The 27607-nt window shown below is 43.0% G+C and overlaps 1 protein-coding gene across 6 annotated transcripts in view; it reads right to left on the bottom strand.

Moving 5' to 3' along the window:
* PPP6R3 (protein phosphatase 6 regulatory subunit 3) overlaps positions 1-25856 on the bottom strand; it is a 71901-nt gene extending 46045 nt beyond the window's left edge. For 5 of the 6 annotated variants that reach the window (XM_061999997.1, XM_062000002.1, XM_062000001.1 and 2 more), the window contains exons 1-2: positions 25726-25856; positions 3453-3535 (exon numbers count right to left, since the gene is read on the bottom strand). The gene's annotated coding sequence lies outside the window, so the exon portion shown is untranslated. The remainder of the gene's footprint in view (positions 1-3452; positions 3536-25725) is intronic. The other variant, XM_061999998.1, reaches the window with a different exon arrangement.
* Between the last annotated feature and the right edge of the window lie 1751 nt (positions 25857-27607).

Here is a 27607-nt window from a genome sequence, read left to right as displayed (position 1 = left end):
TGTAAGATCAATTTGAAATAGAATAAAAATCTCCTGTGAGCACTCCTGTATAGCAGCCTCTTTAGTGTCAGAACAGCCTGTTGTGGCCACAAACATGAGCCCTAGTAGAAATTAATTTTTCAGAAATACTCCATTACACTAACAATTAGACTTATTATCAAGCTAGTGAAGCTTCCAAGTTACTTTGTGGAGGGAGCCAAAGTTACTTTGTGGAGGGGTACTTTGGCAATTGCACCTGGACTCCTTGGTCCCTCCTGGTATCCCTAGTCCAGGAAAGACACTAATGGGTTAGGTGTCAGCTCAGTCCATAGCCTTCAAGATGGTGAGGGGCAAGGGCACATGGCGCACAAGGGCAGGCTGAGAAGGAACTACTTCTCACCAGAGGTGGTGAGAAATTGGAGCTGACTGCCCAGAGAAGCTGTGGATATTCCATTCCTGGAAGTGTTCAAGGTCAGGTTAGCTGAGGCTTTGAGTGACCTGATTTAGTGAAAGATACCTGTCAGTATCTTCTCTGCCTGGGAAGATCATGGAACGGATCCTGTCAGAAGCTGTGGTAAAGGCACAGGAAGGACAGCAAGGTGATTAGAGACAGTCAGCATGGCTTCACCAACATACTCTCAACATCCAATCAGATCCTCAATGCCCTCCTCTCTAAATTGTAGAGATAGGAATGTGATGAACAGACTGTTCAGTGGACAAGGAATTGGTTGGATTGTCACATCCAAAGTAGTAGTCAATGGCTCAATCTCCAGATGAAGATCAGTGACAAATACTGCCTACCAGTGGTCCACATTGGGACCAGTGCTCTTTACAACCTTCAACAATGAAACAATTGGACTTAGTGCACCTTCAGCATGTTTGCAGGGGCTCAAAGCTGAGTGGTGCAGTTAACATGACTGAGTGACAGGATGCCATTCAGAGTGATCTGGACAAGCTCAAGAAGGGGGTCCATGTGAACCTCATGAGGTTCAGCAAGGCCAAGTGCTAAGTTTTGCACCTGGGTTGAGGCAACCCCGGGTATCAATTCAGACTGGAGGATGAAAAGAAAAGCAGCCCTGTGGAGGAGGACTTGGGGGTACTGGTGGGTGAAAAGCCAGACATGCAAAGACAATGTACACTTACAGCCCAGAAAGTCAACTGTATCCTGGGCTGAATCACAAGAAGCATGGTCAGCAGGGCAGGGGACAGGATTCTGCCCCTCTTCTCTGGTAGACTTTATCTGCAATGCTGTGTCCACCTCTGGAGACCTCAGTGCAAGGAAAGACATGGATCTGTTGGAGCAGGCCATAAAAATGATGAGGGGGCTGGAACAGCTCACCTATGAGGACAGGCTGAGAGAGTTGTGTTGTTCGGTCTGGAGAAGTATCTGGAGAGACCTTACTACAGCCTTTCAGTTTAAATGGTGGTTATAAGAAAGATGGGGACAGACTTTTTAGTAGGGCCTGTAGTGACAGGACAAGGGGTAATGGTTTTAAACTGAAAAAAGAGTAGATCAGATCCAACATAAGGAAGAAATTTTTTTATCGTAAGGGTAGTGAAACACTGGAAGAGGTTTCCCAGAGAGGTGGTAGCTGCCTTAACCCTGGAAACATTCAAGGTCAGATTGGACAGAGGCTCTGGGACAATCCAATGCAACTCATTCTATGACTCTATAACCACCTCAGTAAGACCTCACCATCATTTAAGTTTTAAAAATCAGGAATTGTGGAGAAGTGCTCCCTGTACATGAGCTAGCAACACTTCAGTTTTTTGAACTGTTCACAAGTAAAGTTTCACTTACAAACTAAAACACTACACCTCCTAAACACTATTAAGAATGCCTGGGTAACCAAATTATATTTTGGAACACAAGAGAACACTTCACCATGTTCATTGACTATTGTACAATTAAAGCTTGTACTAGATATACAATTCCTTCTAGCTATTACACTCATTTACAGCACATATGCTGCTCAGCTAACTACTATACTTGAGTAAAATGTGAGAAAAAAGACACCATGTGTTAGTTCTTTATTAAACAGGAGAGAAACACACTAGAAAAACGTATGGAGACACAGTAATTTTCATAATATTAACAGCTGCCACCTCCTCCTCCCAATGAGGAGGCAAATTATCTAATAAATAGAGAGCATCACTCCCGTATTAGACAAGCGGAGAGGGAGCCTGCTATGGTTGCAGAACAGCTAAGAATTGAGAGAGAAGCAAAGTTATCATCCTTATTTATCACACTAGTCTCCCTTATTATGCACACTAGCTGCACTTCTATCTGGATCAAAACCACATAATAATATATAGCTTATATATACAGTCATCACATTCATATACATACACTCTCCTATTATTGACCAAATGCCCCAACAATCAATTGCTTTAGTGTGCTGAAGACCATAAACAAGTCCAAACTAGTTAATGTTTACTCAAAGACATCAATCACTCAAAATTCAAGAGGTCATCATAAACCATTCTGCAAAAAGTACAAAAATCATCCACAATCTACACTTTGCAATGAACTTAAAAGGACAATTTTACAGCAAGCAACAGATGTGTCCTTGTCAGTTCCCACACTATCTCACTCTGTGGGTTAATAAATATTAATAAATATGGATCTTAATTACCTGCAGTAACTACAAATTAGACACTGATCTTCCCTGCCCAATCATTTCCTAATAACTGCACTTAGACAAATATTTACACATTGAAAATATTCACAGGTTACACATTTCAGTTAGATTTTTCACATTTTGAATTCTCTGAATTATCTTCAAAACAGAAATGAAGTTATCTATGCACTGAGAAAACCAAACAGTTCCAGAATATTATAAAAAGCAAGCCAAACAATGCATAGCTACTCAGAAGACAATTTTACACTGAAGCATGCAGTTTAGTACCAAAATTTCAATTGCAGGAGACAGTATTACCATACTTCAATACAACCACCTATAATACTAAACATCTTTCATACCTAATATGTCAGTTCATGAACACATTTGCTTTGAAATTCTTCAGAAGAATCACAAGCTGTGCAGCAGATACATCTCCTGGCACAAAAATCATAACACTTTAAAACACCTTTCCTTTAAAACATGTTCCCTGTAGAATAATCACAACAGTGTGTCTAGATTACCTTTGATTCTCATTTTAAGACCAAACCGAGGCAGAGAAAGTACAATAACAGGGTGAGTTAAAAAGTCAGAAACAGTCAGTTAGAAAGTCGGGGGGTGCGGGAAAGCTGCAAGGGAAGGGAAGGAGTGGACACAAAGTCCGAAGTGCAGAAGAAAGAGAAGCATAGAAAGTGGCAAATGTGAATCTATAAAAATCAGACAAGTCAGTCTTTAGTGGACATCAGCAACATGAGAAACTTAAAATTTAAGTGGTTCCTAAGCTTTAAGATAAGGTTTTACAGATGTAGAAGCTAAATCTACTACTGTAGCTGAAATTTAATAGTTTCTTACCTGTTAAACACAAAAGTTCTTTTAAAAATTAAAAACCAAAACGATTTGTATTCTCCCGGGCTTCTTGCCCATTACAGGGTATCCTGGTGACAGTAAAAAAAAAACAAAACAAAACAACTTTCAATCTACAGTATTATAAGATTAGCAGGACTGAATTAGGATTGAATTAGATGAAGCAGATTTCCTCCTATAACTAAAACAATATTAAATTATAAAATATCTTTAACAGGTTCTATCTAACAGCTCAACAAATAAGCATTGCTTTGCAAGGAATAAGACACGTGAATCAAAGAAGGAAACAACAAACAACTTGCTAGGAAAAAAGCGTCAGTTCAGTGCCACATACTCTGATGATAAATTCAAAAGCTGTTTGTCACCTGAAAGACTTACTTATTTTTAAACCAATTTTAATTACCATTCCCCTTATTTTTGGGAGGTAACAGGAAAAAACTTCATTGCTTCATTGAAATAAAACTGCCTTTATAGTCTGCACTTGGCTATGACATCTAACACAAATTCAGACTTTTCAATGAACTATTAGCCATTTCATATAAGTTACTGTCTTCCAATCTTCTTGATCTGAAACATCCATTACTAGAGGGGTTTTTTTGCAGCAGTGTTTTCTTTCTTCCTAACTATTCCCTTGTTAATTTATTTGTCCACAAACCTGCCCAGAAGTAATCATACAAGCATTAAGAATGCCAGGGTTTTTTTTGGAATAAGTCTCTGTAAACAACTCAGTCAGTTTCAATTTGAATCAATTTAACTTGGGAAAAACAATACAGTTCAGACTTAAAAGTAACCAGTTGGTTTAAGACAGCATTCAGATACCTAAAATTTGTCAATAAGACAACCTTCCCTTTTGCTAGTTTAGTTCTTTCAATGTAAAGCAAAGCAACACTGAAGAACTTAATTAGTATAACTAGTTGCAGAGTGACACTTATCTGCCTATGCTTTGGTCAACACCAAATAGGTAAGAAAAACATCCTATCAACTGATGCTTCTTTCTGATGTAGTTGTTTCTGGCAGTTGTAATACAAATTTCTAATGTAAAAAACTCACCTTCCCTTTCCACCAAAAACAGGGAGCTTTTTGCCTTTGTTTTTTACTACAAGTTTCAAGCAAGACACTTTTTTCCTTTGGGATCATGAGTAACACTGTTTATAGGAAAAAATTTCTAAGTAATAGCAACTAAAAAAGGTAGCAAATATAGTAGTAGCATGTCCATTAATTCATGTCAGTGACTACCAAGTATTTGGCCAAAAAGCTGTATCAGTTTGTCACAAATACATCTACAGCTAAAACAACACCAAAAGACCTCAAAAGCGTTTCAAGAATTCTGCCAAAGAAAAACTTAAATTAACATATTCCATGTTAAAGGTAAGAAGCTCTGTCTTCAAAGTTGCTTCTTGATCTTAGCATATGATTTAATAGCCTCTGTCAACTAGAGGTATGTGCTACAGACAAATTCCACGAACTAAAAGAAACTCTTGCATCCCAGTTAGACAATCACTTGATAAAAGTGGCTTTTCTTAGCTTTGTTTAGACTAATATGATTTGTGCCTTGAAATACTATATTCTTAGTTATCTCCAACAGTTCTAGAGCCAAAACCCACCACACTTGCTTTTTCTCACACCACCACAAAATCTCTAGTCCTAACATACATAAGCACTGATCACAGCTTTCTCTAAGGCTTAACATCTTCACAGAGATTTCAAATGTTAGTGAAAGTATCCAAATGAAAACCATTATTACTGGTCTCCTTACAAGGATGTCTTCCTGATATTTCTCTATTCTTCTTGCTGTTCGAAAAAAAAAACCAGTATCTAAATACCATTGTTTAGCACCACAGTCAGCTTCTGAATTCAGTACAGAAAGATTATATAGGAAAATACACACATCAGATATTAATAGTATATTAAAAATATACTAGTACTGACGGTATTGTTGAATGAGCAAAGATCTGCTGTGACAACTCAGGCAGAAAGCAGCCATCTATGAGAGGTGGAAACAGGGACTGACTTCTTGGGAAGAGTAGAGGAACATTGCCAGGGCATGCAGGGGTGCAACTAGGAAGGCTAGAGCCCTTCTAGAGATAAATTAGCCAGGGATGTTAAGGACAGCAATAAGGCATTCTTCAAGTACAACAGCAGCAGAAGGATGGCGAGGGGGGATGTGGGCCCGTTGCTAAATGCTGAGGGTGATCTGCTGTCTGAAGATGCAGAGAAGGCTGAAGTACTGAATGTCTTCTTTCTTTCAGTCTTTACGGCCAAGGCCAGCCCTTGGGAAGCCCAGTACGGCAAGGATAACAGGATGGCCAGGACAGCAGAGGACTTGCCCTGGGTGGAAAAGGAAGAGGTTAAAGACTTGTTGGTCAAGCTTAAGGCTCATTAGTCAATGGGTCCTGATGGGATGCTTCCTAGAGTGCTGAGGGGAGCTGGCTGATGTGATTGCTAAGCCTCTTTCCATCATTTCTAAGCAATCATGGAGGACACGTGAGGTGCCTGAGGACTGGAGAAAGGTCAGTGTCATGACAGTCTTCAAAAAGGCCAGGAAGGACAACCCAGGAAACTACAGGCCGGTCAACCTCACCTCCATCCCTGGAAAAGTGATGGAACAACTCATCCTGAATGTTATCACTGAACATATGAAGGATAAGATGGTTATCAGAGGGAGTCAACATAGCTTCACCAAGGGGAAATCCTGTTTGATCAACCTGATAGCCTTCTATGAGGGCATAACTGGCTGGCTAGATAAAGAGAGAACAGTAGAAGTCATTTACCCTGACTTCTGCAAGGCTTTTGACACTATCTCTGATGACATCCTCATCAGAAAGCTCAAGCAGTGTGGCTTGGGTGAGTGGACAGTGAGGTGGATCGAGAGCTGGCTGAATGACAGAACCCAAAGGGTGGTGATCAATGGCACAGAACTGAGTTGGAGGCCTGTGGCCAGTGGAATTCCACAGGGATTGTTTCTGGGGCCAGGCTTGTTCAACATCATCATCAACAACCTGGATGAGGGTATGGAGTGTACCCTCAGCAAGTTCCCTAATGACACCAAACTGGGAGGACTGGCTGATTCCCCAGAAGGTTGTGCCTAGCGAGATCCTGACCAGCTTCAGACTGGGGAGGAGAGGAACCTCATGAGGTTCAACAAGGAAACATGCAGAGTCCTGCATCTGGGGAGAAACAATGCACCATGCACCAGTACAGGCTGGGGGTCAAACCACTGAAGAGCAGCTCTGCAGAGAGAGAACTGGGAGTCCTGATTGATAATAAGCTAAATATGAGCCAGCAATGTGCCCTCGTGGCCAAGAAGGCCAACAGCATACTGGGATGCATCAAGAAGAGTGTGGCCAGCAGGTCAAGGGAGGTTCTGCTCCCTCTCTACTCTGCCCAGGTGAGGCCTCATCTGGAGTCCTGTGTCCAGTTCTGGGCTCCTCAGCTCAAGAGGGATAGAGAACTTCTGAAGAGAGTCCAGTGTAGGGCCACCAAGATCATCAGGGGAATGGAACATCTTTCATACGAGGAAAGGCTGCAGGAGCTGGGGCTGTTTGATTTGGAGGAGACTGAGAGGAATATCTGTTTATTCTATTGTAGCTAGCAACAGGACAAGGGGTAATGGGATGAAGCTGGAACACAAAAAGTTCCACTTAAATACAAAAAAAACCTATTTCACTGTTCAGGTGAGGGAGCCCTGGCACATGCTGCCCAGAGGGGTTGGTGGAGGCTCCTTCCTTGGAGGTCTTCAAGACCTGCATGCCCACGTTCACATGTTTATCAGATACATCTGAAAAACAAAGCAAGGCTCACCTATTCATGTTAAGTGCAACAGTGTAGTAAATCCAGTCCTAAAGTATTTAAGACATTTAAGGCTGAATTTGGACAATTAAACATCACTTCTACTATTGTCTTAACCACTTGATAATCTACAAGTGTAAATGGAAGGTGAATTCCTGTACTATTACTATGGAAACATAAATATCAGTAATGCTGACTGCTTCAGCAGTACACTTTTCTGGTTTTACTTATTTAAAGAAAAAACTGTTGTAACTTAAAGGAGACAGCCTTAAGGATAGACGTATGAATTTCAGAAGACATTTCCTTTCTCAAGCATTCATTCTATTATGTTCCAGTTAGTATTCAAAAAGTGCATGTGTTTGGATTTTTTTTTTTTGAAGTCTAGAACACTACCATCAGATCACAAGGATACAGTTACCATTGCTACACTGGATGATTTAAGTCAGTTTTAACTTTTAGCTTTTGCCACAATCTGTCCCACTCTGCCCCAACCAGGTAGAACGCTGCTGAATAGAGCCAGTTACATACAAGCAAACTACTCTGAACCTGTTTACCAGTGTTTGGCAATAGCTTGACTGAGTTCTCTAAGGCAGTACCAGAAGCAGTGTTATTGTAAAGCAATACGGCTGTCTGACTATTTGCTATATCAGAGCTTCTCAGCCCTGTCTCTCACCTCCCTTAATGAAGTCCAGTACATCACCATGCTCACTGGACACAGCTTTTGAACCCAAATCACTAAGCATGGCACACTAAACAAAAGTGTATGTGTAGCTGGTGGGACATTTCTAGTAAGCTACTTTAGCGTATCACAAATACATCCATTTTCTCTGAACAATCTTTAATTGATCAGATGAAAAAGTTCATCTTTCTTTTCATCTCACTCTTGAAAGTTGGGTGCAAATAAAATTTAAGTACATGAAAATATGTGGAGGAAGAAGAAAGATCCTTACTTCAGCAATTCTCAACCAGGACACCAGAGTGCTCCTTCTATATAGACAGCACAGAGTCTATTATGAGCTTGCTTTCTATGCAAAATCTTAGTCTTGTTAAAAAGAGTACCTAACATCATTCACAGTTCAGAAGTCAAAGTTGGCAGCCTCTAGGGGTCTTACAATGTTGTGCCTCCTGAAGCTCCTGTCAGCTACAACTGCTGCCAGAAGTAGAGCAGACTCTTGTACTAAGATAGCAACTCCAATTAAAATTGAATCCAAAGTGGTCACTTCTTGCTTGACAACCCTTCACTTCCAGAAACGAATCCCTGGACCTGTTCTTCAGGTAACTAACATCTTCACTGCAGGTTACCTATACTGCACTAGTTAAAGACTTGGGGCAAAATTATCTTCCCACTTTTCTTCACACTAAGGCTTGAAGAACAAATTTAGTAAGTTTTGACAGAGGTATATTTTCAAAATGTCATGACAGAATACTCTTTTAGTTAGGGTATCATGAACTGAACCACTAAATGTATCACCTATGATTTCTGTGCTACCATATCCTGCAAAACTTGACAGACTGATCAATCCAATCAGCATACAAATACAGGCTCACATCTCTATAACACAACAGTATCACAAATATATTTCAGTTCTCAAGCTTCAAGTTGGAATATTTTAACACTCTTCAAAGAGTGTGCAGGTCCAATAGCATGAAAACTTTAAGCAATCAAAATACATCTTTGATTTTTTTTACTTACTCTTGGGGAAAGTTTATTAATTTCACTTCATTTACCAAAAATCCCTAAGTTTTTATGTTTAGTGATACAACCTCTAGGACTAAAGTGGAAAAGTTATTTCACTGTCAAGTAAGAAAAATAAAATAGAGCAGTAGCACCTGGATACAAGGGAAGCAATGCTAATTTACCATACTTGTCTAAATACAGATATCAACATTTCAGTAGACAGAAGATATTACAAAAAAACCAAAACACATTCTAGGAGAGAAATCAGAAACCCTGCAAAACAATGAAGGATCACTGAGAAGGCATTTGCACAAAAGTTGTATTCTTTCTTTCTCCTTCCCCCATCCTGCAGGCAACTTATACTTTGAAGTAAATCACTCCAGTAATCTGAGTTTTCCTATGCTGTGCTTTCACAAACCACGCACAATGCAATTACATCACATTTCCTAGGCACTGATGCTTCTGGTTCCTCCACCCTACACCAGTACACCTTCCCCATGGAAGTCTTCTGTTTTAATGGGCAATACTAGAAAAAAAAATCAAAATCACCTAACAGAATAAGTCACCTTCTTCCAACTGCAACATGCACCTAAGTTATAAGAAAACGCAAAAGTTTCATATGGAAATGACAAATCTAATCTGTCTTCTCTGTAATCTTCAAAATAATCTTTAATGCTCTACTTCAATGCTTCTCTCTGGAACATCAGAAGAGTATATTTATTATACAGTGTCTTTCAAAACTCTCATATTTGCCAGTGGCAAACCAAACAACAAGTTTACCTCTAAGATTCTGTAGCATTTCTTAAGAAAATTGTTTTCAAAGGAAGATTATTTTCATATTCTAAATCTTTACACTGAAGTGATCATCAGATGTGCAGTATCGTAAGTGTACTAATACACACATGCAAACAATTTTAAAACGTCATTTGAACAACATGCCATAGTTCAGGGACACATAATTGGTTTTAAAATGACACTTATTTTAACTAGCTATGTTTCCTCTCTCATTTTCTTCATGCCCTTTCAAGACAGAGCTATAACACTAATTCACCCAAATACTTCCAGTACCCATTGCTTCATACATGTCCCTTCTCTAACTACCAATGTATCTGTCAAGTTTCTCCCACTGCAAGAAGTCTCAACGCTCACCAGTAAGTGTTATTTTACTAATAAGGAATGTTTGAAATAACAATGTTAGAATTAATAGTAACACAAAACAAATCCTTACGGAAAACTGCATCAATACTTTATAATAACCAAAAACTACACAGATACTCCCATGCTGTATGTCAGCTCAAGTGATTTGAAGAATAAAGTCCCAAAGGAAGTCCTTTAAAATGCTATCTCAGAACTTAAAATGATATTTACAACAGCCACTACATGTAGCCCCTAAAACAATACCTTGCTAAGCAGAAACTTAGAGGTCAATTTACTTAAGATCTGATTTTAAGTTGTCTTTTTAAGCAACATTTAGAGATCCAAATGGATTTTGTCAAGTCAGTCATATTACCATTCCATAAAGACAAGTTACTAGCCTGGCAAGTGGCAGAGAAAATAACTCCATTTGAAACTCTTGAAAGTCAAGAAGCAAAACTTTACAGGTGGTTTCACTGCAATGATAAAAAAAATAGGACAACTTGGCCTCTTTCCCTCTCCAGTTTTCCTTCCTTTATTTTTAACTGCCATTTTGCTCTTCGTTTTGGGGGAATGGATTCACTGGTTATTGCTTGCACTTTTCCCTATATTTTTTTTTTCCCCCTTAAAAATAATAAAAAAACCCCCACCACTTAATGGTAAAATACATTCAACATTTTTACTTGCATTCTGTTGCTTGGTAGTTCCACTATCCTAGTTACCAATTCACATTTCCAGAGAAGACAATAATCTTCACAATCTCCAACAAATTAAAAAAAAATTAGACACCGAGACAATCTATAATCCCTTGCTCTCATGAAGATGAGCTCAATGCTGCAGCTACAAATTTCCTACTGTATCTATTAACAATTTCATTCTTGGCTGTACAGGGCTACAACTCTAATATGGGAAGGGAAAAAAGCAACCCCACCACATCCTAGTCTCTAGCCTTATGGCTAGTATATTTTTCTGAGCAGTGAGAGTTAAACTTCTGAATTTCTGAGTCTGGAAAAGGGGAGGATTGGAAGAGTATTTGTCAAAGAAAAAGCTATTGTACAAGCATTAACATCATTGCTTTCTGTTATGTCCTAAAATGATGCAAGTTGCCTATAATGAAAAAGATCTAGTAACATCTGTAAGTGTCTGGTATTATAAGACATCAAAGAGCCTATGGGTTTTTAAGACTTTGAATCTTAGTCACAGACACCCACCTACGCACGATTCAGTATTTTCTTTTGTCTACCTTCAACATCCCATCTCTAATTGCCCAGACTGGAATTGTAAATTCCCTATTCAGTAACTGAAGAGTGAGAGATTAATTTGTATTTATAAAGTGCATTTTTGCACTAGAACATCCAAGTCATATGTGGACTGTTCTAAGTTCAATCACTGCAAGTTTCTTTGCTTGCTTTGTTTTTTCCTCTCTAAATAAACAAATAATATATAGCAGGAAGGCATAGTGAGACAAGCAACCACAAGAAAAGAAAAAAAAGACTGTGCTCATCTATGACTGACATCATATTATTGAAGACAACTGCAACTGGCACAACTCCTGAAAAGTAAAAGTAATCAAACATTTATAATGGGTTGAGAAAAAGTAAAGTTGCAAGATCAGTGCCTAATCACACTTTACTGATCACACAGCAAAATCTGTAAGCTTCTGGATCATAACTGACTTTAGAAGGAAGCATTAGCCTGAAAAAAACAACAGTTACAGAATTATACCATTTTCTTACCCTGATGGCAAAGTAGATTTCTTTTAAGTGAAGAAAGATATCCCATAACACCCCTGTTAAAGTATCAGGAAAAATTAAAATGAAAACTGTAATCACACGTTACATAAAGATCAATTCCAGCCAAAACAATTTTAAGATCATTGAGTCTATTGGGCTATGTACTGTTCAGGAAAGACAGGCTGACAAGGTGAGGAGGTGGAGCTGCTCTCTATGTGAGAGAGCAATTAATGTGCATTGAGCTCAATCTGGGTGGGGATGAGGGGCAGGCTGAGTGCTTGTAGGTGAAAATTAAGGGGCAGGATAAGGAAGGTTGTTGGAGTTTGCTACAGGACAGGTGATCAGGAGAAGTGGATGAGGTCTTCTACAAACAGCTGAGAACTGCCTCACAGTCACAATCCCTGGTCCCTGAGAGAGCTGGCTGATGTGATTGCTAAGCCTCTTTCCATCATTTCTGAGCAATAATGGAGGACAAGTGAGGTGCCTTGAGGACTGGAGAAAAGTCAATGCCACTCCAGTCTTCAAAGAGGGCAGGAAGGATGACCCAGGAAACTACAGGCCAGTCACTCTCACCTCCATCCCTGGAAAAGTGATGGAACAACTCATCCTGAATGTCATCACTAAACATATGAAGGAAAAATGGTTATGGGGGGAGTCAACATAGCTTCACCAAGGGGAAATCCTGTTTGATCAACCTGATAGCCTTCTATGAGGGCATAACTGGCTGACCAGATAAAGAGAGAACAGTAGAAGTCATCTACCTTAACTTCAGCAAGGCTTTTGACACTGTCTCCCATAACATCCTCACTATAAAGCTCAGGCAGCGTGGGTTAAATAAATAGATGGTCAGGTGGATCAAGAGCTGGCTGAATGATAGAACCCCAAGGGTGGTGATCAATGGCACAGAACTGAGTTGGAGGCCTATGGAGTTCCACAGGGATTGTTTCTGGGGCCAGTCTTGTTCAACATCTTCATCAATGATCTGGATGAGGGGACAAAGTGTACCCTCAGCAAGTTCCCTGATGACACCAAACTGGGAGGATTGACTGATTCCCCAGAAGGTTGTGCCTAGTGAGATCTTGACCAGCTTCAAACTGGGGAGGAGAGGAACCTCATGAGGTTCAACAAGGAAAAATGCAGAGTCCTGCATCTGGGGAGAAACAATGCACCATGCACCAGTACAGGCTGGGTGTTGAACCCCTGAAGAGCAGCTCTGCAGAGAGAGAACTGGGAGTCCTGATTGATAATAAGCTAAATATGAGCCAGTAATGTGCCCTCATGGCCAAGTAGGCCAATGGCAGTCTGAGATGCATCAAGAAGAGTGTGGCCAGCAGGTCAAGGGAGGTTCTTCTCCCCCTCTACTCTGCCCTGCTGAAGCCTCAGCTCAAGAGTGACAGAGAACTTCTGGAGAGAGTCCAGCACAGGGCCACTAAGATGACCAAGGGATTGGAGCATCTTCCTTGTGAAGAAAGGCTGTCAGAACTGGGGCTGTTTTATCTAGACAAGAAGAGACTGAGGGCAGATCTCATTAATATTTATAAATATCTAAATAGTGGATGTCAGGAGGTTGGAACATCCTTTTTTCTATAGTAGCTAGCATCAGGACACGGGGTAAAGGGATGAAGCTGGAACACAAAAAGTTCCACTTAAACATACGAAAAAAATATTTCACTTTGAGGGTGACAGAACCCTGGCACAGGCTGCCCAGAGGGGTTGTGGAGTCTCCTTCCTTGGAGGTCTTCAAGACCTGCCTGGACATGTTCCTATGTGACCTGATCTAGATGAACCTCCTTCTGCAGGGGGGTTGCACTAGATGATCTCTAAAGGTCCCTTCCAACTTCTACCATTCTACAATTCTATGAGTCCAGTCTTTGTGCCAGTCCTATCAACCACTAGACCATTTCCCTAGGTACAACATCCACCCCTTTCTTTAAGCACAACACCCAACCTTCTCTTAAACACCTCCAGGGACAGTGAGTCCCTGGGCAGGTGGTTCCAATGCCTGACAACCCTTTCAGTAAAGAAATTCCTCCTAATATCCAGCCTGAACCTTCCCTGGTGCAACTCAAGGCTGTTTCCTCTTGTTCTATTGCTTGTTACTAGGGGGAACAGACTGACCCCTGCCTCCCTACAACTTCCTTTCAGGTAGTTCTAGAAAGCAGTAACGTCTCCCCTAAATCTTCTTTTCTCCAGGCTAAACAGCCTCAGATCCCTCAGTCGTTCCTCAGATGAGACAGCCTCCAAATCCTTTAGTAGCTTGGTAGCCCACCTCTGGATCCTCTCCAGTACCTCAATGTCCTTCTTGTAGAGAGGAAATTTAAACACTATTCAAGGTGCGGCCTCACCAAAGCCAATTACAGGGGAATGACCACCTCCCTCCTGCTGACAACACTGTTCCTGACACAGGCCAGGATGTCATGTGCCTTCTTGGCCACCTGGGCACACTGCTGGCTCATGTTCAGCCTCTGTCAATCAACACTCCTAGGTCTCTCTCTGCCTTGCAGCTTTCCAGCCACTTCTCCCCAAGCCTGGAGTGCTGCTGGGGTTTGTTGTGGCCAAAGTCCAGGACCTAGCACTTGGCCTTATTGAAACTCATGGAACTGGCCTTGGCCAGCAATCCAGCCTATCACAGCTCTCTTGTTATATCTCTCTCCCCTGTCTAGTTTAGGAGGGAGAGTGATAAAACAACTTGGTAGCCACTTGGCACTCATCCAGGGCTAAATCACCACGGGCCCATTTTGAACTGAATTGGTTAGACATCAGTGACCAATGAGGGTTGGCAACTTCTAGTAGCAGAAGACTGACAAGCAGAAGGAATTGTGCCCATGACACCAGCAGGTCATCAGCTGGCACAGGCAGTTTTGGGAAAGAACATGTTTCCCTAGATTCAGATACTTCCCTAGATATCTTTAGTCAAAACCCAAGCATATCACTCTGATCTGCCTTAACTCAAATTAGAAGATAGTCACTTAAAGGGCTATCAGCCTCTTTTTTTCCCCCTCAAGTTAACTTCAGCAGTTTTTATGTGTACCTTACTTCTTGAACATTTGCAAGAGCTCTAAGACAAAATCGAGACCTTTTTCCCAAAAATGCAGCTAGTGTGATCACCACCCCAACACAGTCAGTCCCATTGGCTTTAGTGAGTTTCAGCGTCCTGGCAGCAGCATTCACAAGGTGGCCCAGTGATAGAAAGAATCAACATGAAAGGGAGGCCACTGAAAGAGGAAGTGTTTCTCCCTAAATAGCACTTCCTCTTGGTATCAAAGTTACCAAAGAATATATACTAAGGGTGGCAGAGACCACTAGTCTGACCCAAATGGGGTCTTATGTTCCTCGGTACATAGTTACTGCAATCATAATTACAGTGGAACTGCAGGAGTTATTTTGAACATCTGTACAAGTTGACTGCAAACACTCATTCTTCATATACAAACAAATAAATATTGTACTGAATTACTAGGAACCTTAGATAGGTCTGATCCATGGATAACTTAGTCATCTAATCCTCTGAGCATGCAGTTCAGTTTCAAGTTTAACTCTTCCATAGATGGGCATCACTACTCAGGTATATAAGCATAAGCCCAGACAACCCGGCAGGCTTTTTGGTATGACCATCCTAAACACAACTTCCAACTGAAATGTCTTCTCTTCAGTTTTTAATGCAAAGAGAAGTGTTTCTTAGAAGGTTTCATGTCATTGGCATTATACAGTACACCCAAAAGAAGTCAATGAACAGCAACGTAGAACAAGATTCATTTTTGCTTACCCCATGTCTTACATTGATTCGACATCTGTAAAACACTACACTAATTAGACATTTAATTACGCACATAACTGTGTGTGCCAGAGGCTCTCAGATAATTTGAAATGCTTCCTAAAACCACTGTATATTCTGTTTGGGTCCCTCTTCCTCTGCAGGGCACTTGAAAGCAGGGTTGTGTGAGCTAGGGACAAATCCCAGGGTGGTGAAGGGACAAGCAAAACATCCATACAGAAGAGAAGAGATCTCAGGCTCACAGGTTTGACAGCTCCTGGTAAAAATCCCCCCTTTCTCTGCAGGTAGATGTATGCTAAGAGAAAAGTTTCAGAAAAACAAATGGAGGACACATTCAATGAGGAGGAGAGTTCACTTGAAAATGTTGAGAAAACAGTTTCCATTACTTTAAACTAACATCTGAGTGTGTTAAGGGGGATAATTACAGGGAAGAAAGCTCCAATTAGAACTAGATAATGCTGCAAATGCAATCCAGGTTTTAAGATACTAGAAGAGTCATGCATATTCTATATATTTAAGAGAAACAACCCCAAAAACATTTGTCAAAAATGACAAGCAGGAGAAAAATTTTCAGCAAAAATTGGATAGGCAGAATGCACTTTCTCTTCCGAAAGTGACCTAACAAAATTATGTAGGAGGTCAGAAGGCCATTATACTTTCACATTGTCATTTTAGCTAGAATAACACTAAAAGTTTATGCACGCATGCATTAATTATGCAATACATACGTCAAAAACAATGTTGAGACCTCCCATTTTGTACATAACAGGAATGTAATAATTATAAATTATTGGTAAACAAATTCATACTATCATAGAATGGTTGGAAGGGACCTTTAGAGATCATCCAGTCCAATCTCTCTGCCATAGCCTAGATCAGGTCACATAGGAACTCGACTAGGCGGGTTTTGAAGAGCTACAGAGAAGTGGACTCCAAAACCTCCCTGGGCAGCCTGTGCCAGGGCTCCCTCACATGAACGGTAAAATAAGAACATTTTGTGTTCCAGCTTCTTTCCATTATCCCCTATCCTGTCACTATACACAACAGAAAAAAGTGATGTCCAAACCTCCTGACATCCATTATTTAGATATTTGTAAATACAAATGAGATTCCCCCCCCGCCCAGTCTCCTCTTAACATTCAATCTTTATGATAGAATCATAGAATGGTAGGGGTTGGAAGGGACCTTTAGAGATCACCTAGTCCAACTCACACAGAAACATGTCCAGATGGGTCTTGAAGACCTCCAAGGAAGGAAACTCTACAACCCCTCTGGGCAGCCTGTGCCAGGACTCCTTTTTTCTTATATTTAAGTGGAACTTTTTGGTGTTCCAGCTTCATCCCATTACCCCTTGTCCTCTTGCTAGCTACTATAGAAAAAAGGCATGTCCCAACCTCCTGACATCCACTCTTTATTTATAAATAAGATTTCCCCTCAGTTTCCTCTTCTCCAGACTAAACAGCCCCAGCTCCCGCAGCCTTTCCTCATATGAAAGATGTTCTAGTCCCCTGATCATCTTGGTGGCCCTCCGCTGGACTCTCTCCAGCACTTCCCTGTCCCTCTTGAGCTGAGGAGCGCAGAATTGGACACAGGACTCCAGAAGAGACCTCATCAGGACAGAGTAGAGGGGGAGAAGAACCTCCCTTGACCTGCTGGCCACACTCTTCTTGATGCATCCCAGGATGCCATTGGCCTTCTTGCCCACGAGGGCACATTGCTGGCTCATGGTTAGTTTATTATCAATCAGGACTCCCAGTTCTCTCTCTGCACAGCTGCTCTTCAGGGGTTCAACACCCAGCCTGTACTGGTGCATGCTGCATTGTTTCTCCCCAGATGCAGGACTCTGCACTTGTCCTTGTTGAACCTCACAAGGTTCCTCTCTGCACAACTCTCAAGCCAGTCGAGATCCTGCTGAATAGCAGCACAGCCTCTGGGGAATCAGCAAGTCCTCCCAGTTTGGTGTCATCAGGGAACTTGCTGAGGGTACACTCTGTCTCCTCATCCAGATCATTGATGAAGATATTGAACAAGACTGGCCACAGATCCAATCCCTGTGGAACTCCACTGACCATAGGCCTCCAACTCAATTCTGTGCCATTGATCACCACCCTTTGGGTTCTGTCATTCAGCCAGCTCTCGATCCACCTCACTGTCCACTCATCCAAGCCACACTGCCTGAGCTTTCTGATGAGGATGTCATCAGAGATAGTGTCAAAAGCCTTGCTGAAGTCAAGGTAGATGACATCCACTGCTCTCCCCTCATCTAGCCAGTTGGTTGTTCAATCATAGAAGGCTGTCAGGTTGGTCAAACAGGATTTCCCCTTGGTGAAGCCATGCTGACTCCCTCTGATAACCATCTTTTCCTTCGTATGTTCAGTGATAACATTCAGGATAAGTTGTTCCATCGCTTTTCCAGGGATGGAGGTGAGGCTGACTGGCCTGTAGTTTCCTGGGTCGTCTTTCCTGGCTTTTTGAAGACTGTCATGACACTGACTTTTCTCCAGCCCTCAGGCACTTCACCTGTCCTCCATGATTGCTCAGAAATGATGGAAAGAGGCTTAGCAATCACATCAGCCAGCTCCCCTCAGCACTCTAGGAAGCATCCCATCAGGACCCATTGACTAATGAGCCTTAAGCTTGACCAACAAGTCTTTAACCTCTTCCTCTTCCACCCAGGGCAAGTCCTCTGCTGTCCTGGCCATCCTGTTATCCTTGCCGCACTGGGCTTCCCAAGGGCCGGCCTTGGCCGTAAAGACTGAAACAAAGAAGACATTCAACCTTCTCTGCATCTTCAAGACACCAGAGCACCCTCAGCATTTAGCAATGGGCCCACATCCCCCCTCGCCATCCTTCTGCTGCTGATGTACTTGAAAAATGCCTTATTACTGTCCTTAACTTCCCTGGCTAATTTATCTCTAGAAGGGCTCTAGCCTTCCTAGTTGCACCCCTGCATGCCCTGGCAATGTTCCTATACTCTTCCCAAGAAGCCAGCCTCTGTTTCCACCTCTCATAGATGGCTGCTTTCTGCCTGAGCTGCCCCAGCAGATCTTTGCTCATCCATGGAGGCCTCCTGCCTCCTTTTCCTCCTCTTGTACATTGAGATACACTGATCCTGGGCTTCAAGTGGTGCTTGAAGATCGACCAGCTCTCATGGGCACTTCTGTCTTCTAGAATCATATCCCATGAGATCTGTCCAAGTACATCTCTGAAGAGGCCAAAGTCGGCTCGCCTGAAATCCAGGGTCACAATCCTGCTTTGTGTCCTGCCTCTTCCACACAGGATCTTGAACTCTTACCATCTCATGGCTGCGGCATCCAAGGTTGCCTCCAACCTTCACATCCCTAACCAAGCCCTACTTATTTGTCAGTATCAGGTCCAGCAGCACACTCTTCCTCACTGGTTCCTTGATCATCTGCAACAGGAAGTTGTCATCAAAAATCTGTAGGAACCTCCTGGACTGTGTGTGCTTGGCTGTGTGGCTATCCCAGCAAATATCAGGGTGGTTGAAGTCCCCCATGAGGACCACAGATTTTGCCCGAGGCAGCTCTCAGCTGTTTGTAGAAGGCCTCATCCACTTCCTCCTCCTGATCAGGTGACCTTTAGCAAACTCCTACAACTATATCACGTGCCTTTCCCTGCCCATCAAGTTTTACCCATAAGCACTCTACCTGCTCTTCATCTCAACCCAGGCACAGTTTGGTACACATTAATTGCTCCCTCATGTAGAGAGCAACTCCACCTCCATGCCTTGTCAGTCTGTCTTTCCTGAACAGTACATAACCCTCCATGGCTGTGTTCCAGTCATGGCAGCTATCCCACCACGTCTCTGTGACTGCAATGAGGTTGTAGCCCCACATCCACACCCACATCTTCAGTTCCTCCTGCTTATTCCCCAGGCTGCGTGCATTGGTGTAGAGGCAGCGCAGGGGCTTACTCAAAAACACAGATTTCCCTGGACAGGTGCAGGAGGTTCCTCCCTGGTTTGGCTCTTCCTCAGGGTGGTCAGCCTTCTGCATCTCAGCACAGTGTGTGGATGAAGGGCACTTATCATTGCATTCACTGTCCTGCCCTGTTTCCCAGCTAGAGGGGACAGCTTGTTCTATTTTGCTTCTCCTCCCAGCCCCCAAGTCCCTTAGTTTCATAATTTCGTAATTCATAAATTTCAATTAAATTATCATCCAATTCATAAGTTTATCGTTATCATTCAACCCCTTAAATTCTTTTTCTCATGAGGTACATAATTTCAATTATTATTTGCTGACAGTTGCTGTCAAAACCAACATGTTTTCTCATGTCTTTTTTCTGAACACAATTAAGTAATTTTAGATGACACTGAAGGCAGCAGGGGCAGTCATCCTGTTTAAAATATTTAGATGATGTTTTTCATGTTGAGACATTATATTTATAGGCAAATTCTAAGACTTTCTCCTGTCTCCCATGGAACACCTAATACCACAGTGATGTACTTCTTAAAGGAAACAATCTCAAGAAAGCATCATCTTAAACTGCCTGCTCTCTGCAGAACTCATTTCAACTATGCCCGGAGTGCTGGAACAGTACCAGTATGGCAGCCTGGTGTTAGGGAAGAGGAAGAATATGAAAATAGAGCTAAAAACAAAGAATAAAGATGCTTATAAGAGATCCAAGGCCATGATTATTCACTCATGGTTCTTAGGCCTTTTTCGTTCCAAACTTAGTTTCTGATCCATGCTTAATTAAAACAGAAGGATTCACTTTAAATCATTATATTTAGCCCAAAAGTCTTAACATTGTTTCTTAGTCTAGAAACCATTTCTTCACTAACTGTACACTAAAACTTCTGAGACCTATTTATGTACTTGTCTGACCCATTTTTTACGAAGCTCTGCAAGAGAGCAAACAAAAAGTAGCCCTTCTTTTGGTTTGAAATTTCTCACATTTTGTATAACATCTCAGAGAAATAATCCTAGAAAACATGAAGGAAATCAGACAAGATGTTTTTGAGATGAAGGGTGGTAAAAACATGCTGACTTTTAGAAATACATCATCATCCAAAATAAAGTCTCCTTTTACAACATTAATTCTTACTCAGATTGTCACATTCAAGCAGGGCCATCAGGTGTAGTTAAAAGCAAGTTAGAGTCACAATAATAAACTGTGATTGCATCCAGCCTTGTAACTGACTGGATATAAGTTCCCAGCTCTGACAACATGCTGAATAAGTGTTAGCAATGCCATCAAGACTCAATTATACTTTATCAGCCATGCAGTAAAGCAGCACATTATGTATCATATCACATAAGAAGCAGCACAGTGAACATGTGGAGCTTTAAAGTCCACTGGGTATATGTAGAAAACTGACAGAAAATAGAGATTCTGAGCATAGAACCTGAATTTGCACAGAAAAGATACCCTAAAAGGACACAGGATTTGGTATCAGAAAACTTTAGTTGAGCTAGCAACATGCCTTAGGGGTGAAGGCTAATGATTATCCTGGACCATACCAGGACAAGTGATCTTCCCTTTTACCAAGCACTGGCAAGGCTACACCTAGAATACTGTGCCCAGTGCTAGGCAAACCTGTTCAAGCACTGTATAAAACACTACTTGATTGGGTTTTCTAACTTCCTTTTGATTTATCTATGAATTAGGGCAGTACTACAAGTGAGAAACAAACATCACTTAACTGAGGACTAGGGTCTTACACCTCACTCTTCTAGAGAAATATAATGGACGTTTCAAAAAAGCACCCTTCTCTAATAATGAGATAATAAAAGTCAGTCCAAAAACCTCTAGAAGTCATCAAATTTGCACTATACAATCTTGCTTTCTATAGTTAGATCCAGTCAGAAATCCTGTCTACAGTCATCAAAAGTGAGGACTGTGCCACAACGTGGCAAGGATAAGAGAGGTTGAGACTTGATACACAGTAAGAATGAGAATGCTTTTAGTGCCAGAATTGGTTTATTCTACAACATGTTTAATAAACCTCAGAAAAAAAGTCAATAGCTTTTACTAAAAAAAAATTGGAAGTGTCCATCTTCAATCTCAATCACGTTCTGTTACCAAACTGGAAAACACATGGTACTTCCACAAGGCCCATCAAGAACCTGCTCTGGCACGGGGGCTGGACTAGATGATCTTTTCAGGTCCCTTCCAAACCTTAACATTCCGTGACTCTGAGACTTGGCTGGGTCCTTTAGAAAAAGGCTTTTCCTCATGTTTAAAAGTGTATTTTTGTTCCTGTCTGTAAGTATATACATGGTTTTTACCCAATTCTGCCTCTCTTCACATTTTTAACCAAATTCTCACTACCAGTTTCATCAGTGCTGCTCTGCATCACGTTGCCAACATGCCTGACAACATTCACCACACCTCCAGCAGTGTTACACCTTCATAGCTCCATGAAGTCACGGGGGAGGGCCCTTTTGGTTTTCCTTTCTGGTGCTGGCATGCAATATATTGCAGAAATTCTGTCACTGAGCATTCCAAGCTTTTAAGTCCCATGGAAGGTCTGTTTAGCAGAAGTAGGGGACGACTACACAGAGTAAGAAGGAAGAACAGTTAAAAGGTTAGTTGGGAACTCTTTCACCCATGCAAAAATCATATATACCAATTCAGACATGCTTCTTGGCACTTTATGGAAGTTACTACATAAACAAAAGTCACAAAGAGTCTTCTGTTTTCCAGTAACAGATTTTTTTTCCCCAATACCATGTAAAGAACTATTCCATAAAGAAGTAAGCTCTTGACAGCTTATACCAAATGTCTTCCCAACCCTCTCAATTCAGTCTATCCCAGTTCGTGAGATGCATCCCAAGCTAGCTATAGAGCTGAATATGATATCCAAGAGTAGAAAAACATTTCGTTTTAGTAGCACAGGGTTTCTAAAACAGATGTTGGCACCCTGGTACACCACAAACAACTAAATATGCTATGCAAAGCTTTCAACATTTCATTCACATTCCCTATGTATTTTCTAACTGATCTTTCAAGCTTGCCTCCCATCTCAAAAATATCATGATCATATGTGAGTACTAAACAGTTTCCCCGAGTTCTTTGCTACCTTCCTCCAACTTGATAAAAGGAGACAAGCAAAATAATATTTCTCATTTATCCCTACTTGGTTTATTATTGTGGAAAGTTTTGCCAAAAACAACGGCTCCACATCTTGCTTTCAGGATAATACAGACATCTGGCCTTCTGAAATTTGGAAGTGCTGCCTACTTTGAGGTAACACACTATTTCTAAACCTGGCATATGACATAACTTTGAGTACATATCAACCTTAAGGATCACAGATGAAAGTGCTACTAAAAGGGCCAAATCTAGATAGCAGACAATACGCTTAACACATTCACTCTTACTACAGAAACAAATCGCTATGCTCATACTGGTGCCTCTTCTGCCCGAACAGAAAGTTATGGTTTTCAACGTAACTTCCAAAGACCATAAATTATCCCAGTTATATGTGAGAAGTGAATATGTAAGCCTCCTGCCTACAAAGGTGGTGTTTAGTATACTGGAACACTGAAGCTAGAAAATGTCTTACTTCAAGATCACTCTGGACCAGTATATTAACTAATTGCAGAGTTAAGTAAGTACTTCAAGGCTTTTTAAGCACTTAGACAAAAGAGGACATCAATGGAGAGAGAGTGCACCACACAGTCTAAAGCATTTCTCCCTTCTGTTTTAATCCCATAGTGGCTGGTTTTGAGCTAGCTCTTTCACATTTCGTAGCATATGCATTTCAGCCTTAAGCCGAGTAGAGAAGCAAAGCTGTTGAGCCATAACAATTAAACTCACTCTAACCATCTATCTGTTAATACTAAAACTACATACATCATCCTCTGCTTTAGAGTCCATTCTATTAATTGACTTGTATACCTCTTAGAGCATCATCTGATTCTCCAACTGGTATACAGGCTATAACCTCTGTCAAGTGGAAGAGAGAACACTTTCAAAGAAGTAAGTTAACATCATCTTATGTTAGTAATTCAACAGCGGTATAGCAAGCAGTTTGCAGGCAGCACTATGAAGCGACATACAAACTACACAGCATGGTGAATTCCATAAAGAATACTAACGGCCAGTAGATTTATATTTAAAAGAACCCAAAGATATCAGCCACAGTTGATAACACATAAAATCTAACTCACTCGCAAGAAGCTATAATGCACTACTCAAACGCCCCTGCTATACAGGCTACTTTTCCAGAATTTCTAAACGACAACTTTTGCTTTGTGTCAGTGTTCAGCTCCTTCAGCAGTTCTTCAGGCCAAAACATAAATTTATAGTAGTATTAGAAGATTAATTCCTTCAGTAACTCAGAAAGTGCAGGATTCAGTACCATATATGCATTCTGCTTTTCGCACAGAAAGCAAGTCAGAAGCATCACCTATGTTAAACCAATATCACAGCTGGAGGAAACAATCTGCTTAAATGAACTGAAACCAGTACTTATAACTACAAGCTATCAAGAAATAAACATGCAGACTGAATACTACATTTGTATCAAGTCTCATTAAGAAGTTATATATTAGAAGATAATTCTGTAGTGATCTTTCACATTTCTGTAATAGACTCTTGCATGCTACAGTTAGTCCATGCCTCACTAACTGAAAATATAAATAACAGAGAGCTAAGTAATCATAGACTCTTACTAGAATGTCTGTTGTACTGAAAATACACACCGTAATTCAGTTACCTGTAGTAATCTATTTGGAACACTGAAACAGAAAGACTTCCCATCTTTCAGCATTTCAGAAAAGAAATCCGAAATACCACCCATGTACTTGTGCAGTTCACAAATTTCCACCTAGAAACTTTAAATCAGACTAATATTCACTAAAAAAAAAACCCCACAACACAATCCAAATCTCACACTGCACTGTTATACTGCATTTAGACTCCTTCCACTTAAGATTTTAAACCTAAGTAATATCACTAGCAGTAACATATCCTTTCATTTTTGTCAACATCTCACAAGGAACACTTCCTAAAGTGATCCACCCACTCCCAAGTTTTCTGTACTCTTCCATGCGGACGAGGTTTTTTTTTTAAATAGCAATGTATCTATTCAAAGTATCCTACTGTTTCGACTTAAATAACATTTATCCTGACAGAGATGATTTTTTGCCTCAGTCATACAAGACACGAGACTAATACTAATTCCATCTTCAAGAGGTTCTTGGGTAACTAAAGCAAGACAAACCCAAAAGAATTGGCAGGTTCAAAATCAGTTTTTGCCAAATGTATTTAACATCAGTTAAAGCTTACCCAAACGCTGCTGTGCTCTTAAAAAAAATCCAACTGAAAGAAGTTGCCTTATTAAAAAAAAAAAAAGAACCCATAAACACACCCCAATCTCCCCGACTTCAAAAAAAAAAAAGCAGTGTCGTCACAGAAATACTGTGGCATCGTTTTTAAAAGAGAGAAAGTGGATATAAAACTAGCTATCAGCAAAGTGGAGCTGTTTTATTACGCGAGAGATAATAGTCAAGGTAGAATAAAGTTCTATAAGCTACAGCAACAACACAAGTGACTACCGGAGGAGGGAGCAGTGCCGACAGCTTTTCCCCATTTCGAGGGAGCACTTCACTCAGCTCACAGCTCCTACGGTCTACCGGGAAACAATGCACCACCCGCCGTGTCCAGCCGCGCAGCGACCTGTGCCAGCCGCGCCCGGCCGCCAGCACCCCGCGCCCAGAGGCGGCCGCGGCTTCTCCGCCCCTCGGCGGCTGCCGGCCGACTCCCCACTCGGGACGAAGGGCCACAAGCGCCAGGAAGACTGTTCAAGGCAGCTGCCGAAGGAACCTACGTCACGGCCACGGGAAGAAAGAGACAGCGGGCGGGTAGGGCTCCCTGCGGCGCGGCGCGGCCCGGGCCTAGCCCGCTGCGCCCAGGCCCGTGACACCCCACAGCCACGCTGCGGGCCGTCGCGCCTGGCCCGAGCTCCCTGAGCTCGCGGGGTACGTGTGCGAGAACGCGTAGTACATGACAGGCCACAGCAGCCCCGCCAGGCCCTGGCCCGGCCGACGCTGAGACGCGTTCTGAACACCCCGCGCGGAGGGGACCAGGCGCCAGGCCCGCACCGCCACGGAAGGGCCGCCCTCGGAGCGCCAGCCCGCTGGAAGCGGCGGCAGGAAGAGCCCACCACTATCCTACCCCTACCTCGCTCGGCAAGCGCGTTTCCTCGCCACAGACCCCAGGCTGCCTCCGCTCAGGCGGGAAAGCCACCGCTTGCTACCATCACCGACGCACCAAGATGGCGGACATATCAGCCCCTGCGAGCCCTCCTCTCCCTCCGCCCCGCCTGCCAATCACACCGCCCCGGCACCGCCCCCTCCTCCGGTCCCGCATTGCGATTGGGCTGCGTTCGGAGCTCGGCCTCGCACTGGCAGCCTGGCAGGTGGCAATCACCGGGCCAGGCGGCTGCCACAGGGCCGGAGGGGGGCGAGGGCGGTTTCTAGGCTTCCTCTTGGCCAGTGAGCGCACGGGGCGGGTGCATCTCCCTTTCCACCTTCCCGACTTGGCAACAAGAAAACGTGACCGTGACGGACATTCTCCTCGCCCAATGTGCACCGCGGCTTCCTTTTAAAAATAAACCCTTTCGACCCAACGCATCGCTCCGGCGCCCGGGCCCGGCGGGAGGCAGCGGCGGGCGGCAGCGGCGGGCGAGGCAGGCGCCGCTGGGGGCGGCCTCCCACGGCTTCCCCGCGCCGCGCCACTGGCCGGCGCGCAGGGTACGCCCCTCGGGGCGCGGCGCGGGCGCCAAGCTGCCTGACAACAAGTCGGGGGCGCGCGGTGGGGTCGGCGCAGCGAGATCGTGTCTTCGGCGCCGATGGGGGCGTGCAGCTGGCGCGGCGAGCAGAGGAGAGCGTTTTCCGAGCCACTGTGCGAGCGCCCGCGGACCTCCGTCTCCACCTGAGGACTGGCAGTATGTTTTAGTCAAAGTGCACTCGAATAAATGTGTGTGAAAAGGCGGGCAGGGACTACGCCCTGAGACTGGCCACTCTACCCGCACGGTGCCCACTGCACTGCCGGCTGAGCTGGTGACACTGCTTGGCCAAGTCCTGCTGGCAAGGGCCTCTATGTGAAAAGGTTGAGTGACAAATAGCTGAACTGGCACCCTCGTGTGCCCCAAAGCTATCAGAAAAGCACCTGCAATGATACAGGGTTCATGTCCTGGGTCCAGAGGCGCAAATGTTCTGGCTGAGCTAGGTTACCTGCAGCCTTCCCCCACAGAGCCTCAAGAATTACCTTTGCCCAAAATGGTGGCAGCCCCCTCAGCTGCTGCCCCTTTACTCCTCAGGACAGCCCTCCGGTGTTCAAAATGTAGCTGGTAGGGTGATGCCCCTGTCTCTGGAGGAGACCCCCTGGCTGTGCTCAACAGTGCTTTGCCCCAGGCAGCAGAGCTGCATTCAGCTAACCACCTCATATGCTTTCAACACTCTTGCTGTGGTTTTGGTAGGCTTTTGCCTGGTTTCAATGGGGTCTTGGCTGGATTCTGCTGTGCGTGGCTCTTCATGAGCCAAGGGGAGCCTGCTGGTTGGAAGTGGCATCGGCAAGGTGGGGGGTGCCAAAACTGTCTGACTGCACCCTAGGGCAGCAGTAGTGGCCTGGTCACCACCTGCGACTGTTGCTGGTCTCTCCTGCCCAGACTCACCTTTGTTTTCCTAGGATGGATTTGCAGCTGAATGGGGCTCTGCAGAGGCTGAGCCACCATGCCTGACCCAGTATGGCACTTCTGCCCTTTACATTTTGTGTGTTTGGGTTGAGGGGGTTTTTTTTTGAAAGTTTAGGGTTGGCGATAGTTGTATATAAAATGTCTATCTGTGAATGAAGGTGTGTGGAGAGGCCACCGTACAGAAGGGGGAGTCACCTCCTAGAGCAAAGGAAGACAGCCTGTCTGAAAGTCCCAGCTGTGGCACCTCCTGTCTTCTTGATGTCTCTTCCCAATACAGGAACAGAGCCAGGAAAGCCTGTTCTTCTTATCAGTTAACATCATGGACTTGTAAAACATGACCTTTCTCAAAGGCTTGCTCCATCAGGG

Source organism: Colius striatus, chromosome 7, assembly GCF_028858725.1.
Source record: "Colius striatus isolate bColStr4 chromosome 7, bColStr4.1.hap1, whole genome shotgun sequence".
NCBI classification, from domain to species: Eukaryota; Metazoa; Chordata; class Aves; order Coliiformes; family Coliidae; genus Colius; species Colius striatus.
Note: the sequence above shows the minus strand (reverse complement) of the source record. Positions and strands in the feature narration are given on the sequence as shown.